Here is an 18,859-nt window from a genome sequence, read left to right as displayed (position 1 = left end):
ACGACATATACACCCAGCGCGTATCACCACTACAGATGTAATCAGCGCTGAAGACAATTCCACTTTCGACCCCATGCAGTTGGATACTCAAAAATGGCTGCTGGAGTGGCTGGAAAATCAAAGTTTTGAGCACTTCTTTTAGCTGTTGAAGTCCTGGAACGTGCATGTCTGTATCTCTGTAAGATCAATTAATAACGTACAAGTCTTTTTTAATCAGTGATTTGCAGCAGTACTCCAAGCTAGTGTGATCATTTGAACAAATATGTTTGATTGCTCTGTGTGTTTGAAGCATTTTCACGGTTAGAAAACACTTCACAAGTCATCAGGAATAAAAAGCTGAATTCGAAAGTGATGTAATGAGTTCTAAAGGAAATTCCACTTTCGACCCCATGAAGTTGGATCCGGAGAGATGGCTGGATGTAGTGGAGTGGCTGAAGACTCAAACGTATTGAGTACATCTGTTAATGTTGCCCTGTGTATATTCGTGTCTCTTAGATATATTTTTTCAGTGATTCCCAGTACTCCAAGCTAGAGTGATGTTGTGAATGCTCTATAATGTGTTCAGATGAAAGTCTTCCGTTTAAGTTCCAGAAGTGTTCACTTACTTCAGGATGGCAACAATTTTATACTTCGATGGATACATTGCTTCGTCTGGTAGTTGGATCATCGGGGTTGTTAAATGGCTGGTGCTTATGCTAGAAGGTGGCATGTGTTGTAATCTTCTGACAGCAAATGATGTGAGCGTGCTGTCTTGTTTATTCCAGACATTGTCACGTTAAGGTGGTGCTTCGTAGTCCTATCGGTTTTGTTGAGCTAAAGTTGGAGAAATACTGTGATCACAACTTTGTTCAATATTTTAAACATGTTCTTTAATTTCTTTTTTATCATTGCACGTTCGTTGTTCTTGTGTTTGATGGACGAATGGCTTCAGTCGAAAAGGACGTCAATCGGGAAATCGACGTTCACGTGTTAGATTTTAAGAATATGTTTTAACTGTTGAATTCCAATTGGGAAATCATCTGCCTAGTTCCTTCCTGTTTGAGCATGCGTATTAATAAAGATTTCGATACGAGTACGTTATTTCAACCATATCCTTCCTTAAAAAAAACACGGACGAGTAGACATACACACACACAAGTGTGCTTATGAACACGACTGTCTATACAGCGGTGTGCATTCACACACGAGTGTGCATGTGTCTCTACGAGTTTTAACGTTAATTTACTTGCAGAACAATAAAGACCTGACATGTTAAAGATGACTAATCGTCCCTTATTGAAGAAGGGAAATAATAAAATAAAAAAAATAAAACAAAACAAAAATTCTAAAATAATTGTATTATGTTTTATTTTTATTAAATAAAACAATAATAAATTTTTAACAGAATAAAATTACTTCTAAAACTTATTTCATTATGTTTTATTATTTTATTATTTCCCTTCTTCGTGACTTTACCGAAAGAACCAAGAAGGTTAATTTACTTGCAGAATAATAAAAACCTGACATGTTAAAGATGACTAATCGTCCCTTATTGAAGAAGGGAAACAATAAAATAAAAAATATATAAATTTCTAAAATAATTGTATTATGTTTTATTTTTATTAAATAATAAAATAATAATAATAAATTACTCAATTGTATTACTTCATACAATTTTGTTTTTACACTATGGGAACCTCATTTGCCAGTAAAAATATGATAATTGGTTTTTTACCCTTCTATCTGGCAACAAAACTGACACCTTTTTACAAGGAGTCATGTTTGCATAGACCGCAATACCTGCAGTCATAATGCAAACAAAACACATAACTCTGATAATGTGCACTGTCCTTGAAGTTGATTGGTCCACACCCGAGACAGCTTTCCTTAGAGCCTAGTCTCACATGGGTTGGACCAGATGACACGTGTGCGCCTTTTGGCGTCATCTGGTCCAACCCATGTGAGACTAGGCTCTAAGGAAAGCTGTCTCGGGTGTGGACCAATCAACTTCAAGGACAGTGCACATTATCAGAGTTATGTCTTTTGTTTGTATTATGACTGCAGGTATTGCGGTCTATGCAAACATGACTCCTTGTAAAAAGGTGTCAGTTTTGTTGCCAGATAGAAGGGTAAAAAACCAATTATCAATTTTGTTTTTATTATTTTATTATGTCCCTTCTTCGTGACTTTACCGAAAGAACCAAGAAGGTTAATTTACTTGCAGAAGAATAAAAACCTGACATGTTAAAGATGACTAATCGTCCCTTATTGCTACAATGTTCATAGCGAACACGCGTGGAGGCGAGTTTCAGGTGAAGCATCTCCAGCACACAAGTTTACCCTCACCTGGCAGCATCGTGGCTGTCCGCTGATCACACTCATGACGTCACACTCATGACGTCACACGCACGAGCTGTAGGGGCGGGGCTCTGTCCGCTCAGTGGCGCTGTTTTCATTAATTTAGCACCACGAGCGGGGAGTCTCATCCCTGTAGTTCCCTGTTGTGGTGCCGCATTCATCACCACGTTGCCCTCAATTCTTTGTACGACACAATATGAAAATAAGTTGTCTGTTCCACTACACATACTTACACGAGTACACATATACACTCCCTTGTACACACACCAAAACACGAGTTGACATACACAGTGCTGTAGATACATACACGAATGTGCATACATATTCACACGAATGTGCATATACAGGGGTGTACATACATATACACAACGCAGTGTACATAAACACACGAGTGTACATACAAAGCATTGTACGTCAACTAGGATTGCGTTCCACTGCGAACACGCACGTTTGTTCCTACATACATTTGCACACAAATACATGTACATGCACACACGAGTGCTCGTCTTGTTGTAGTGTTTCCTATGTTATGGTTTATGGTATACGCAGAAGTACAAAATGTGCACTTCACACCTTACGCGCTTCGTCTGGTAGTTGGATCATCGGGCTGTTAAATGGCTGGTGCTTATGCTAGAAGGTGGCATGTGTTGTAATCTTCTCACAGCAAATGATGTGAGCGTGCTGTCTTGTTTATTCCAGACGTTGTCACGTGTGCTTCGTAGTCCTATCGGATTACTTGTTGATGTGGTGTGATGCGCAGTGGTTGTGATGTGGTTCAATTCCTGATTTTAATCTCGTTGTTAAGTGATTTTGTTGAGCTAAAGTTGGAGAAAGACTGTGATGATAACTTTGCTCATTATGAGAAAAAGCATTTTCCTCATTGTTTAATAAACACTACTGCAGATTATCGGTTTCAGGATGTACGTGGATTTCAGGTACGTCAATGGGGAATGATAAATCGACGTTTGCGTGTTTGATTTTTAGAAGATTTTAAACTATTAAATTCTTGAAAGTAAAATAATTTGTATCGTTCTTCAACTGTTTGACCAAACGAATATTAATAAAGATTTCGATACGAGTTTTAACATCAATATTCTTGCAGATTAATTAAAACCTGATTTGTTTTTAAAGATGACTGATCGTACGTTATTGCTACCATCTTCTTCTTTAGTGCTGCCTAATGGCGTGTGCGACTTCACGATGATATTGGTCCCGGTCTCGCACGGCGTGTAGAGTTTGTGCTGCTGCTGCTGTTAATTGTCGCCATGTTTTGATGTTACTGAGCCATGTCGTTTTTGGCCGTCCTGGTCGTTTTTTCCCTTCGATTTTCCTTCCAGGATTTGCTTTAATAGCTGGTATTTGTGGTCGTTTCGGGCAATGTGGCCTAGGCAGTAACACTTCCTGCTAATGACGGTCTTCAGCAGTGGACTGTCAGTGCCCATATCTTGCAGAACTTGTGTATTGGTGGTTTTGGCTGTCCATGGGATTTTCAGCATTCTTCGATACAGCCACATCTCGAAAGCTTCGAGCCTTTTTGTTGCTGTTGTTGTCAGTGTCCACGTCTCTACTCCGTACAGCAAAATTGACCAGATGTAGCATTTCAGTGTGCGCAGTTTCAGTGATGTACTCAAGTTGCGGTCTGCAAGGAGTGTTTTCCATTGAATAAATGCTTGCCTTGCTTGTTCAATTCTGCTCTTGATTTCGACTTCATGGTTCAACTGATCGTCAATGATTACACCAAGGTATGTAAATCGGTGTACTTGTTCCAATTTTTCGCTGCCAAGCTTGATTGTTATTTCGCTTGTAGTTCGGCTGACCTTCATAACCTTTGTTTTCTTTTTATTAATTCGTAAGCCCCATATTTGACTCTCGGTGGCAACCTCGTCCAAGATTTGTTGTAGGTCTTGTTCCGAATCGGCCAGCAGTGCAGTGTCGTCGGCATACCTGATGTTGTTGATGTATTGTCCATTGACTTTAATACCAATGTTTTTATCTGCTAGTGTTCGATCAAAAATCTGCTCCGAGTAGATGTTGAAAAGACTGGGTGAAAGTGGGCAGCCTTGTCGTACACCTTTTTGTATTGGTGTTGGGTCTGTCAATTCGTTGTCATATCGGAGTTGGGCTGTTTGCTTCCAATAAAGAGCAATGATGAAGTTGATGTCGTCTTTATCTAGTCCCAGTTGTTTTAATAGAGCTGCTAGTCGGTCGTGGTCGACGGAGTCAAAGGCTTTCTCGTAATCTATGAAGCAGATGTACACTTCTTTCTGATGTTCGTAGCATCGCTGTAGTAGTATCTGTAGACAGAAGATTGCTTCTCTTGTGCCTAGTCCTTTGCAGAAGCCAAACTGTGTGTTCTTCAATGCATTTTCGCATGTGGAGCGTATGCGCTGTTGGATCACCTTCAGGAAGACTTTCAGCACGTGGCTCATCAAGCTTATCAGTCTGTAGTCCTCGCATTTCCGGCTTGTTGCTTTCTTTGGTATGGCCACACAGATGTATTGTAGCCAGTCGGATGGAATTTTATTTCCATTGTATATTTGATTGTACCAATTAGTCAGTTGTCGTATGTTGTTACTGTCTAATAGTTTGAGCAATTCTGCATGGATTGTGTCGGGCCCGCACGCTTTGCCTGACTTAGCTGTTTTGATTGCATGTTCTACTTCTGATGTTAAAATGTGTAGAGCGTCTTTCGACATCTGTTGGTCTTTTTCTGCAGGTGTTCTCGCGGCGCCATAGAGCTTGTGTATATAGTTTGTCCAGGTGTCCATTTTTTCTTGTTTATTTAGGATTGGTTGGTTGTTGTCCGCATACAAGGTAGCTGTTGGGGCTGGTCTGTAGATGTTACCAGCTTCTTTGAGCTTCTTGTGCAGAGTAAAATTGTCATGTTTTCTAATTAGTTCTTCAATCTAGGCGCATTGTTCTTCCATCCACTTTTCTTTTGCCTGTCGGATTGCTTCTCTGATCTTCTGTTGCATTTGTTTGTACTTCTCCAAGTTGTTATTTTTGTACATTCTTCGTTTGCTCATTAGATCGAGAATACAATGTGTCATCCATCGTTGTTTCTTTTTCGGTGGCTGATGTCCCAGCATGACTTCTGTTGTTTCTGTGATGCATTGTTTGAACGAGCGCCAGTACTCCTGAACATCTGCTGTTTCTGTTGTTATTGAGCGGATGCTATCGTTGAGATGTTGCTGTACTTGTCTTTTATCGGCGCTGTTCTTCAGTTTCTCCAGGTCTGCTCGTCTCGTCTTTGTACATTGTATTGATCGCAATTTGAGTCTTATTGTAGCTGTTACTGGGTTATGATCTGACGATATATCGGCTCCAGGGTAGGTTTTTGCTGTAATCACACTGGACTTAAACCTGATGTTAATTAGGATATAATCGATTTGGTTCCTGAGGATGTTGTTGTCGGAGTCTTGCGGCGAGGTCCACGTGTACAGTCGTCGAGGTGGTAATTGGAACCACGTGTTAGCAATACTGAAACGTTCTTCTTGGCAGAATTGAACCAGTCTGTCGCCTCGTTCATTCCGTGTTCCGAGTCCGTGTTCTCCGACAATGTTCTGCATTCGACCGTGGCCAACCTTGGCGTTGAAGTCGCCCAGGATTATAGTGAGGTCTTGCTGCCTCAGCGGCTTCAGCGTGTTGGTTAGTTGCTCATAGAACGATTCGATTTCATGATCTTGTTTATCTGCTGTTGGAGCATACACCTGTAGAATGTTCACGTTAACTTTGTTGCCTGCTAATTGTAGTAGTGCTATTCGTTCTGATACTGGGGTAAAGTTGTTGACTTTATTCGCTAATTTATTGTGTACTATAAAGGCGACACCGTATGTTTGTTTGGTGTTTTCTTCTCCTCCGGAGCAGAAGATGTGGTGTTCGCTCGATATAAACTTTTTTGTTCCAGGCCATTTAGTTTCGCTTAGACCGATTATGTTGATTTTAAGTCGATCCATTTCTTGTATGACATTGGCTAGTTTTCCTGCTTGCAGTAAACTTCTAACGTTCCAAGTTGCTACTTTGAAAGGGTTCTTTGACACAAGTTCGGAGATTCTTAGCACCCCTGTCCTATTCAAAGGACGCCGATACTCAGGGCCTTTGTTGATTTTGCTTGTCATCATTGAAGTTTTCAAGGGAGAAATAATCCAAGTAGTTTCCCGTTGCTTTATTGGATCACCATTTATTTGAAAAGGTCATGTGGGGACCTTTCGAAACGGGTTTTGTCTGACGTCTCCACTGAAGTCTTCCCGCCTTGGGTGACCCTTCTGAGAGCACTAGGCTCTCGACGGTATAGCGATCAGCTTCTCAGACGTACACAAACTCTCTCGCCGCATTAAGGCACCGTTTCTCGAGAGAGGATGAATCCCTGCAAGCTTTAAATCGAAATACACCGCTTTGTACATACACACACGGGTGAAGATGCATACAAGAGTGTGCATACACACACGAGTGTGCATGCACAGCAGTGCACGTACACAGGGATTGCGTTTGACATCACAAATAAATGGGCGAACAAATGATTGTACATACCTATACACACATACGCGCGGGTACATAGCCACATGAACAAGTGTAAATATACACACGAGTGGGCATACACAGCAGTACAGATCCATGTACATACACACAGTAGCAGACTAGGATAGCGGGGTTTTGTGTTTATTTTCACAGGTTAAACTGACGATACAAATCTTAGATGCCCCACAACACTGAAGTACGTTATACTTTTGAAAAAATACGCATTCAATTCTAATTCCCTCTGTTTCCACTCCAAACTATTGGAATTATTAATAATATTTAAAATAGTGGCCCCATGTTTAATGAGTGTAGTGAAGACATTAGTTTCGTTTATTTCATTCTATTTGTTTGCATTTGCTACGGCACACTGGTTGAGATTATTTTTCCCATTTATGAAATCAAACTAGAATCATTTGCATTTTCTTCATAAACTTCCTTGCATTCAATTTTTATTCTCGGATGTAACGCTCCTCATATCTAAAAGACCTAATTTCATGTGGCCATTGTGCTTAAGCCTCAATAGTAATGTGCATTTCACTGCATCATTGTTCGCGTGCGTTTGAATACGGATAGGCATCTCCTTGCATAATAATGTGCATGTTGTTAGTTTGCACATTTACAATGGCCTGCATATTGCTATCAATGTGTAGGGGTGTTAGAGAGAGAGCCCGTTATGCATGGCAGCTTATGGCAAACAAACACAGTGGGCGGGGCTACGTGAGTGCCCGGGGAGGTGCTCTCTACGACGTCCGCGCCAGGCACCCGGGTGGGCCCCACCCCTCAGTGGGGGGCTGGGTATTAAAGGGGATGTATCGGAGGGCTCGGGGTTCTTGTTAAGCTAACCAGTGAAGACTGAAGACGTCTTAGCTAGAGCCCTGGACTCCCCTGGTTCGCCGTCCTTATCAGGGCCGAACAGGACCGAGCCAGCGGCGTGGTCCCGAGATCCAGAGCCGGTGCTCTTGTCAGCGCTGGTCTGGGACTCAGGGTACCGGGCCCGACTTACCAGTGTCGGGCCAGATAGCCTCCCCTAGCCCGTTAGAGGAGGACTAGGAGGCAGGCTAGGAAGTAGCTAGCGCGTGTATCCCCAGCTAGCCGGGTGAGGGGGCCGACACCCCCTCTAGTGTTGTATGTCACAACTGTGCTGTGTGAATAAACCCGTGTGCCTCCAACTCCGGCGTCCAAGAGTCGTGAACTCTATTACATCTGTATCGGCCTTAGCTGTGAAATACCGTCTAAGATATCACAATGTTGATCGAGATATACTTTAACTAAGAGGTGCATGCTTCATAGCGTGTTGATGTGGTTTTATGAATATGTTTAAGGACACTTGCTGATCAGCGTGTGTCTCGACAACGAAGGTGAATTGTTATATTCGATCAATTAAAATCGTTACAATTGCCGTGGATACCCATCTGGATGGTATAGTTTGTAAGCGTTGTTTATTATATTGTAACGCAGCCATTATCACATTTCAGTCTATAGCAGAAAGTCTCGTGTGTATTTAGACCTTTGTCTATTACAGTGCTGTGTATACGAATGTGTTGAAACATTTTCCACGTGTTTTCACGGTAAGTGCATTGAATGTGGAGGGGTAACCAGCCCCTCGCAACAGTCCGGAGACCTCGAGGGCCGCTGTGATCGCTATGAGCATTCCCTCCGGGACATTGCTCACAGTTACCACAGCTTTACCCTCCGCCGATGCGGTAGGGGGTTGTTTTTACAGAACTTGACTCGTGGAAGGGGAATGCCAAACAACAGGGAGAGTGGCTCTTCTTCTTGGTTCTTTCGGTAAAGTCACGTAGAAGGGAAGTAATAATATAATTAAAATAAAACATAATACAATAATTATCACGACGTTTCGGCTACAACGCAAGCAGCCTTCTTCAGGTGAAGAATGAAACACTGCCAAGCTTGGAGCGTATATATAATCTGGGTTGGAGGTGGAAGAAGAGCGCCTTGACAAAATAATTTGCATATCAAGAGGAATTTAGCATATTTATGGAAAATGCGTAGGCGGTGGGCTGGGGGTTTCAAAGTCATATTATGCCCGTGCATTATTCAGGATTAGCAGCATCAAAGGGAGGGGATAGCATTAACAAAGGGAGGGAATGTTAATAGTATGTAGAAGCATGAGACCCGCAGTGGAGCAAACAATGCATTCCCTGTGGAGAACACAAGATACACAGTCAATGCCAGTGAGTGGACTGCGGTCTGAAAGTCACCGTAAACGTGAACAACAATCAGTTAAGATCCGAAATGGTTTATTACGTCCTGGCGGTGAGCTGTGAGAAGCTGTATGCCCCAGGCGAGGAGTGGTGGTTGCTCATGCCTACGCCGAAGGTGAACATCAGTGCAGGGATGCAGGCAAGACCGATTAGTCATATGCCTTTCGTAATATCCCGTATTATAATCACACTGTGCTCGAATGAATACATTGTGTATGTATCTATATGCGAACTGCGGGCTGCGGGCTGCGGGATTTGAATGGCATTATAATTACTAGTATCACATTGTGGTCGATTTAGAATCACACTATTCACTACTGGATCTGCCCTCTCAATGGATTCATATATATACACAGTATGATTATTTGACGTTTACGTATTGATCTTTTAACTGTTGAATTTCTGAAAGCTTCCTGCTGTAAGTAGCAGCTCGGCAGTACTGTGGGGTTAGAGCGGGGATATAAACGCGGCGCTTTTGGTTCGTGACCACTTTTCCAGGCTCCACTTTATCGCCACCACTATTTTATTTTTTATCAGCCAAAACTTCAGGCATGAGTAGTACTAATCACATACCTGCATTTCCCATATCCCCTCCCTTTGATGCTGCTAATCCTGCATAATGCACGGGCATAAGTAGTACTAATCACATACCTGCATTTCCCATAAATATGCTAAATTCCTCTTGATATGCATATTCATTTGTCAAGGCGCCCTTTCCCCCCCCTTCCAACCCAGCTTATATAAATGCTCCAAGCACGTGTGCTGTTTCATTCAGACGTTGTCGCCTCGACAGACCTGGTTATCACCTGAGGACAGCTACTTGCGTTGTGGCCGAAACGTCGTGAGAATTGTTTTATTATGCTTTGTTTTTATTATTTTATTACTTCCCTTCTACGTGACTTTACCTATAGAACCAAGAAGAAGAAAAAACTTCAGGCATTTCAAGAGGGTGTGGTTTGTTTTGAATAGTTTAGATCACCCACCCTGCGTGTCTCTGGGACCACCCGATACGCTCGCGATCCACCGCAGGATGACCCCTTCATCCCGACATTCACACCTGAGCCTCCGCGTTCCCGAACACTCGCACACCCTGAAGGCACTTGTCGCCTTACATGGCGTCTGCCACCGACTGTTGGGCCACATTCCCTGGTGTTGGCCGTGAGCTTGAATTTAACGTGACCGAGAATTGAGCTGGGCGCTAACCACTACACTACCTCTACACACACGCGAGTGTGCATGCACAGCAATATTAACGTAATCATTTTTTTTGCAGATGAATAAAAATCGGATTTTTTAAAGTTATCTGAGCGTTCGTTAACTGTACAATGCTTACAACAAACACGTGCACACACACACAGGAGTCAAAGTCAAGTGTACTTACACAGCAGTGTAAATACACACACGCTTACAAGCGATACCATTTCGATTATCATTAAAAGTGTATGACAAAAATACTTCAGTCTGCATTTCCCTGGTAACGCCTTTGAACTGGCAGCAGTTTGCAGCACATTGCAGGGTGAATATTAGCAAATTAACGCGAATTTTGCGGTGACATGAATATACGTATTCAGGATTAAGCTTAATAGCCAGATTACAGAAGCTAATAGCTAGATATGCAGATTGTAATATCCAAAAATAACAATTGAATGTAAAGTTCATGAAATGCAACGTCGGAGAACTTCATCTTTCATCAATGCAACATCATTCCAAACGACCCCACCATTCGTGTGCTGGTGTCATTGACCCAATTCGATTGATACCTGTGACTTACAGCTTTCCACACCTTACACCACGCTCCCACGCCCCTTCATTCGTTTTTTGTTTATCAGAAGGAGGCACTCCCTGTTGTTTATCAATCCCCTGCCAGGAGTAAAGTTTTGAAAAAACAACCCCCTTCCTTCATTGACGGTGTCGGACGGTGACGCTGTGTTGGATGTGAGCAATGTCCCGGAGGGAAGGCTCGTAGCCACCACAGTGGCCCACGAGGTCTTTGGACGGGTGCGAGGGGCTGGTAACCCCTCAATAGTCAATGGAATAACCATATAACACGTCCAAAATATTAAACACGTGCAAAATATTGAACATTAACAAAATATTGAACACATTCACACTGGTGTATATACACACCGAAGGTCGTATGTTACAGACTATAAGGTGACGATTGTTTTTTTGCGTTACTTTATTATAAACCACGCTTACAAGCTAAACCATTCAGATGATTATTCAAAGTTTACGACAGAAATTATAACAAAACACACTCGTTTGCTAAAAGCACCATGCTCAACACGAGTGTCCTTAAATATGTTTAATAAACAGGTTCAGAACAGTATTCTCTCCGGGGGGGGAACCATGTGGTGTGTGTGTGACGTGTATCACGGGGTGTGTGGGTGTGTGCCTGGGATGTGTCACGGGGTGGGTGGGTAGTCTGGTGATAGTGGTCATGGTTGGCAGCGATCCACGACCACAACAACCACCCCTACTGTGTGGTGGACATGCCACCACAAAGCAGCACGCGGCGGAGGAGTGAGGTGATCGCTCTCGCCACGCGAGCAAGGCCCCCTCGCTTCCTCTTCTTTCCCTGCATCACCACCTCCACCACCTGCACCTCCTCCGCCTCCTCCTTTGTCTCGTCCTCCATCTCTTCCGTCGTGAGAATTATTTTATTATGTTTTATTTTTATTATTTTATTACTTCCCTTCTACGTGACTTTACCGAAAGAACCATGAAGATGAATCCCTGCAGTTTAGAGGACATTGTCGGGTGAATATTAGGAAATTCACAGGAAGCACGGAATTATGCATGGAGATGTATGTAATTATTCAAACAGAAGTGTACAATTACGCAGTAGGATGTACATACGTATTAAGGTTAAATTACAATGGCCAGATTCGCTAAGCTATGTTGCTACATATGCGAATTGTTAATGTAAAATTAACAATTGAATGCAAAGTCCATGATATGCCAAGTCGAGAACAAAGGATTTGGATGCTAGAGGGGAGTTATAAGGGGCTTAAATTTAGGCCTCACGACCATTTCGAGAGGGATTTCACTGAGGATAGATGCGCAACTCCTCGCTCTGCAGATTATCCTTCTCCTGCGAGACCCAGCCTGGCGAGCACGATTGCCTGGCGACTGGGAGAGTTCGTGGCGATCTCTTCAGACGGGTAACAGGGACATCGACACGCCGTGCATCAACAAGTAAGTGTCTTCGTTAGTGGATAACACTGGTAGTCGCGTGTAGCCCGACTTACGAGACGTTACTGTGTCTCGGTTGGACGTTAGTGAGAGTTTGCTTCTTGGCGATTTGAGGCAGACATCCACGCAGCTTAGAGGGTGCCTTTAACGCTAAACAACACCCGCGACTGTTACTCTGCTCTGAAGAATCAGTCACATGGAGCAGATACTCTCTCCACATCGCCACGCACACACGGGCGAGAAGCCGTTCAATTGCTCTGTGTGTGGGAAGGCATTTTTACAGAAATCACATCTTAACACTCACCAGAAGACACACACAGGCGAGAAGCCATTCAAATGCTCTGTTTGTGGGAAGGCATTTTTACTTAAATCAAATCTTAACACTCACCAGAAAACACACTCGGGCGAGAAGCCATTCAAGTGCTCTGTTTGTTTGAAGGCATTTGCAAGGAAAGCAATTCTTCACAGTCATCAGAAGACACACACCGGCGAGAAGCCATTCAAGTGCTCTATTTGTGGTAAAACATTTTCACAGAAATCACATCTTCACAGTCACCAGAAAACACACTCGGGCGAGAAGCCATTCAAGTGCTCTGTGTGTGGGAAGTCATTTGCATGGAAGTCAGATCTTCACAGGCACCAGAAAACACACACGGGCGAGAAGCAGTTCAATTGCTCTGCATGTGGGAAGGAATTTGCATGGAAGTCATCTCTTCACAGGCACCAGAAAACACACTCGGGTGAAAAGCGAATCAATTGCTCTACGAGGGAGAGGACATGTTCACGGTCATCACCCCGAAACAAGCATCAGAAGATCCGCAATGATAGGGAAGTGAAATCTAAAGGTGTAATGCAAAGTGCTGCAATGAGTCCTGAAAAAAATGCATCTTTCGAACCTATACAGGCGGATCCTGAGAGATCGTTGAATGTAGCGGATTTAACGAGTCCTGACGACAATTCATCTTTCGACCCCATGCAGTTGGATCCTGAGAGATGGCTAGATGTAGTGGATCTAATCAGCGCTGAAGACAATTCCACTTTCGACCCCATGCAGTTGGATACTCAAAAATGGCTGCTGGAGTGGCTGGAAAATCAAAGTTTTGAGCACTTATTTTAGCTGTTGAAGTCCTGGAACGTGCATGTCTGTATCTCTGTAAGATTAATTAATAACGTACAATTTATTAAATCAGAAATTTACAGCAATACTCCAAGCTAGTGTGATCATTTGAACAAATATGTTTGATTGCTCTGTGTGTTTGAAGCATTTTCACGGTTAGAATAAAGGCTGAATTCGAAAGTGATGTAATGAGTTCTAAAGGAAATTCCACTTTCGACCCCATGCAGTTGGATCCTGAGAGATGGCTGGATGTAGTGGAGTGGCTGGAGACTCAAACGTATTGAGTACATCTGTTAACTGTTGCCCTGTGTATATTCGTGTCTCTTAGATAATTTTTTCAGCGATTTCCATTACTCCGAGCTAGAGTGATGTTGTGAATGCTCTATAATGTGTTCAGATAAAAGTCTTCCTTGTAAGTTCCAGAAGTGTTTACTTATTTCAGAATGACAACAATGTTATACTTCTATAGATGCCTTGCTTCGTCTGGTGGTTGTATCATCGGGACTGGTAAATGTGTGGTGTTTATGGTAGAAGGTGCCATGTCATCTTCTCACAGCTAATTGCGTGTTAAAGTTTATTCTAGACTTCGTCACGTTAAGGTGGTGCTTTGTAGTCCTATCGGACTACTTGTTGATGTGTTGTGAAGCGCAGTGGTTGTGTGGTGGTTCAATTTCTAATTTTTCTCTCGTGGTTAAGTGCTTTTGTTGAGCTAAAGTTGGAGAAATACTGTGATCACAACTTTGCTCAATTTTTTATTTTTTTTATCAATGTTTAATAAGTAAAATAACTTAAAATTATAGGTTTCAGAGTGTGCGTGGATTGCACGTTCGTTGTTCTTGTGTTTGATGGCTTGGACTTCTGGACGAATGGCTTCAGTCGAAAAGGACGTCAATGGGGAAATCGACGTTTACGTGTAAGATTTTAAGAATTTGTTTTAACTGTTGAATTCCTATTGGGAAATAATTTTCCTAGTCCCTTCCTGTTTGAGCAAGCGTATTATTAAAGATTTCAAATACGAGTTTTAACGTGAATTTTCTTGCAGATTAATAAAGACCCGAATTGTTTTTAAAGATGACTGATCGTACGTTATTTCAACCATATCCTTCCATAAAAAAACACGGACGAGTAGACAAACACACACAAGTGTGCTTATAAACACGACTGTCGAAACAGCGGTGTGCATTCACACACGAGTGTGAATGTGTCTCTACGAGTTTTAACTTTAATTTACTTGCAGAACAATAAAGACCTGACATGTTAAAGATGACTAATCGTCCCTTATTGAAGAAGGGAAATAATAAAATAATAAAAATATAACAATTTTTTTCTAGATTAATTTTATTATGTTTTATTTTAATAAAATAATAAAATATTACATTTTAAGCATCATAAAAATACTTAATAAAATTAATTAATTATTTTTATTATTTTATTATTTCCCTTCTTCGTGACTTTACCGCAAGAACCAAGAAGATGAAGAAGAAAATAAAACATAATAAAATTATTGTATTACGTTTTATTTTAATTATTTTATTATTTCCCTTCTTCGTGACTTTACCGAAAGAACCAAGAAGGTTAATTTACTTGCAGAACAATAAAGACCTGACATGTTAAAGATGACTAATCGTCCCTTATTGCTACAATGTTCATAGCGAACACGTGTGGAGGCGAGTTTCAGGTGAAGCGTCTCCAGCACACAAGTTGACCCTCACCTGGCAGCATCGTGGCTGTCCGCTGATCACACTCATGACGTCACACTCATGACGTCACACGCACGAGCTGTAGGGGCGGGGCTCTGTCCGCTCAGTGGCGCTGTTTTCATTAATTTAGCACCACGAGCGGGGAGTCTCATCCCTGTAGTTCCCTGTTGTGGTGCCGCATTCATCACCACGTTGCCCTCAATTCTTTGTACGCAACACACACCCACACACGAGAGGACATAGCAGTGTATATGCATAGACGAATGTGCATACACACCGCTTTGTGCATACAAACAGCTACACTACCGCTCCCCAAATGTACTTACACTGCAGTGTAAATACACACACGCTTACAAGCGATACCATTTCGATTATCATTAAAAGTGTATGACAGCAATCGTAATAATTTTCGTGGATTAAATTAAACAAATCACCTTGATTGTTCTGACGCGCTCATATCAACACAAGTACGTCAATATTTTTTATAAAACAAAGTCAAAACTTGCACCTCAAAGTCCAAATCACAATTTTAATACTGCATTTCCCTGGTAACACCTTTGAACTGGTAGCAGTTTGCAGCACATTGCAGGGTGAATATTAGCAAATTAACGCGAATTATGCGGTGAGATCAATATACGTAATCAGGATTAAGCTCAATAGCCAGATTCCACAAGTAATGACTAATCCCATATCTGCATTTCCCATAAATATGCTAAATTCCTCTTGATATGAAAACTCTTGGAACCTCCGAGTTCAACCAGTCTACACAACAGAGGCTCATTCCTAACAGCGTGTTTCAGCCGCACCGAACCTCACAATAATAATATCCTCCCACCCTGAACCAGCATATATACAAGTGTAATGCGGGCGTAAGCGACCTTCCGGATGTGACGTCACAGGGGGGCGGAGTCATGTGACGTGGGTGGAAGGTTCGGGCCTTTAAGGGGGTAAACCGGAAGGAGAAGTCAGTCGGGTTGTGAATGGAAAAGGAGGAGGCCACGCGGGCGAAGAAGAGGAGGGGGGCACCGTCGGATAGGGAGCCAACCCCGGGAACAGTAGCCAGTAAGGCTGGCTGAGTGAGAGGCAGCGGTGTGGCTGCCAGGAGTTGCAGGGGCAACGGAGAGAGAGACAGCACGAGGCTGTCAGAGCTGCGGAGTAGCAGAGAGAGAGAGAAGAGCTGCAGCAAGAACAGCCAGGAGGGGCTGTGTGAGAATAACAGCGGCGGAGCTGTGGTGGTGCTACGAGAGCGACAAGGATCAGCAGCGGGGCTGCTGATGGTGACTGGAGCGACATCGGAGCCAGCACTGTGGGGACTGAACAAATAAGAGAGACAGCCGTGTGGGGAATACAGTGCGAACCTAATAAAGGACACTGATCCAGACATCGTGGTCAAGTCTTTTATTACACAAGGACTGTTTTCTTGGAATTGCTCTTACTTGATGCGGCTATCGTGCTGTGACGGTTCCACCTGAAGTCGGAAGCTTGTGTTGCCTCCGAAACGTCGTGAGAATTATTTTATTATGTTTTATTTCTTTTTATTTTATTATTTTTCTTCTACGGGACTTTACCGAAAGAACCAAGAAGATAGAGAAGCTCTGTTGCTAGATATGCAGATTGTAATTTCCAAAAATAACGATTGAATGTAAAGTTCATGAAATGCAACGTCGGAGAACTTCATCTTTCATAAATGCAACATCATTCCAAACGACCCCACCATTCGTGTGCTGGTGTCATTGACCCAATTCGATTGATACCTGTGACTTACAGCTTTCCACACCTTACGCCAAGCTCCCACGCCCCCTTCATTCGTTTTTTGTTTATCAGAAGGAGGCATTCCCTGTTGTTTGTCAATCCCCTGCCACGAGTAAAATTTTGCTAAAACAACCCCCTTCCTTCATTGACTGTGTTGGACGGTAACGCTGTGGTGGATGTGAGCAATGTCCCGGAGGGAAGGCTCGTAGCCCCCTCGCTTCCTCTTCTTTCCCTGCATCAACAACAACAACCGCCATTCGCCACTAAGTGGCGGTGACGTCACCACGACGCTTGTGCCAGGCCAAGTGCACCTTGAGGCTACCACGTGAAGTGTCGAACGCCAGCTGGCAGGAGGTTACGGGGCAGACCCAGCAGGTGCCACGGGTCGACAGACCGAGATGACCGAGATGACTGGCTGATGCACCACCTGTGCCCCCTACTGTACCAACTTGCTGTGCTTTAGCCACCCGGCGCTCCGCTCGTTGTTGTGAGCGTCGCTCCTCCGCCCTCCGTTGTTGTTGGAGGGCGACTGCCTCCAACTGCCCAGTAGCGTCGTTCACGAGCCTGCATCACCACCTCCACCACCTGCACCTCCTCCACCTCCTCCTTTGTCTCGTCCTCCATCTCTTCCGTCGTGAGAATTATTTTATTATGTTTTATTTTTATTATTTTATTACTTCCCTTCTACGTGACTTTACCGAAAGAACCATGAAGATGAATCCCTGCAGTTTAGAGGACATTTTCGGGTGAATATTAGCAAATTCACAGGAAGCACGGAATTATGCATGGAGATGTATGTAATTATTCAAAAAGAAGTGTACAATTACGCAGTATAATGTACATACGTATTAAGGTTAAATTACAATGGCCACATTCGCTAAGCTATGTTGCTACATATGCGGATTGTTAATGTAGAAATTAACAATTGAATGCAAAGTCCATGATAGGCCAGGCGAGAACAAAGGAATTGTATGCGAGAGGGGAGTTATAAGGGGCTTAAAATCAGACCTCAAGACCATTTCGAGAGGGATTTCACTGAGGATAGACGCTCGACTCCTCTCTCTGCAGTTTACCCTTTTCCTGCGAGACCCAGCCTGGCGAGCCCGATTGCCTGGCGACTGGGAGAGTTCGAGGCGATCTCTTCAGACGGGTTACAGGGACATCGACACGCCGTGCATCAACAAGTAAGTGTCTTCGTTAGTGGATAAACTGGTAATCGCGTGTGTAGTTCGACTTACGAAGCGTTACTGTCTCGGTTAGACGTTAGTGAGAGTTTGTTTCTTGGCGATTTGAGCCAGACATCCACGTAGCTTAGAGGGTGCCTTTGACTCTCAACAACACACGCGACTGTTACTCTGCTCTGAAGAATCAGTCACATGGAGCAGATACTCTCTCCACAGCGCCACGCACACACGGGCCAGAAGCCGTTCAATTGCTCTGTGTGTGGGAAGGAATTTTCACGAAAATCACATCTTGATACTCACCAGATGACACACACGGGTGAGAAGCCATTCAAGTGCTCTGTTTGTGGGAAGGCATTTGCAAGGAAAACAATTCTACACAATCACCAGAAGACACACACGGGCGAGAAGCCGTTCAATTGCTCTGTTTGTGAGAAGGCATTTGCACAGAAATCAACTCTCAACAGTCACCAGAAAACACACACAGGCGAGAAGCCGTTCAAGTGCTCTGTGTGTGGGAAGGCATTATCACGTAAACAACATCTTAACAGACACCAGAAAACACACACGGGCGAGAAGCCGTTCAATTGCTCTGTTTGTGAGAAGGCATTTGCACAGAAATCAACTCTCAACAGTCACCAGAAAACACACTCGGGCGAGAAGCCATTCAAGTGCGCTGTTTGTGGGAAGGCATTTGCATGGAAGTCAGCTCTTCACAGGCACCAGAAAACACACTCGGGTGAAAAGCGAATCAATTCCTCTTTCGACCCCATGAAGTTGGATCCGGAGCGATGGCTGGATGTAGTGGAGTGGCTGAAGACTCAAACGTATTGA

General features: G+C 43.2%; 1 pseudogene; it reads left to right on the top strand.

Moving 5' to 3' along the window:
- LOC144738293 (uncharacterized) overlaps positions 1–18,859 on the top strand; it is a 42,870-nt pseudogene extending 24,011 nt beyond the window's left edge.

Source organism: Lampetra planeri, chromosome 81 (genome assembly GCF_965212315.1).
Source record: "Lampetra planeri chromosome 81, kcLamPlan1.2.h2, whole genome shotgun sequence".
NCBI lineage: Eukaryota > Metazoa > Chordata > Hyperoartia > Petromyzontiformes > Petromyzontidae > Lampetra > Lampetra planeri.
Note: the sequence above shows the minus strand (reverse complement) of the source record. Positions and strands in the feature narration are given on the sequence as shown.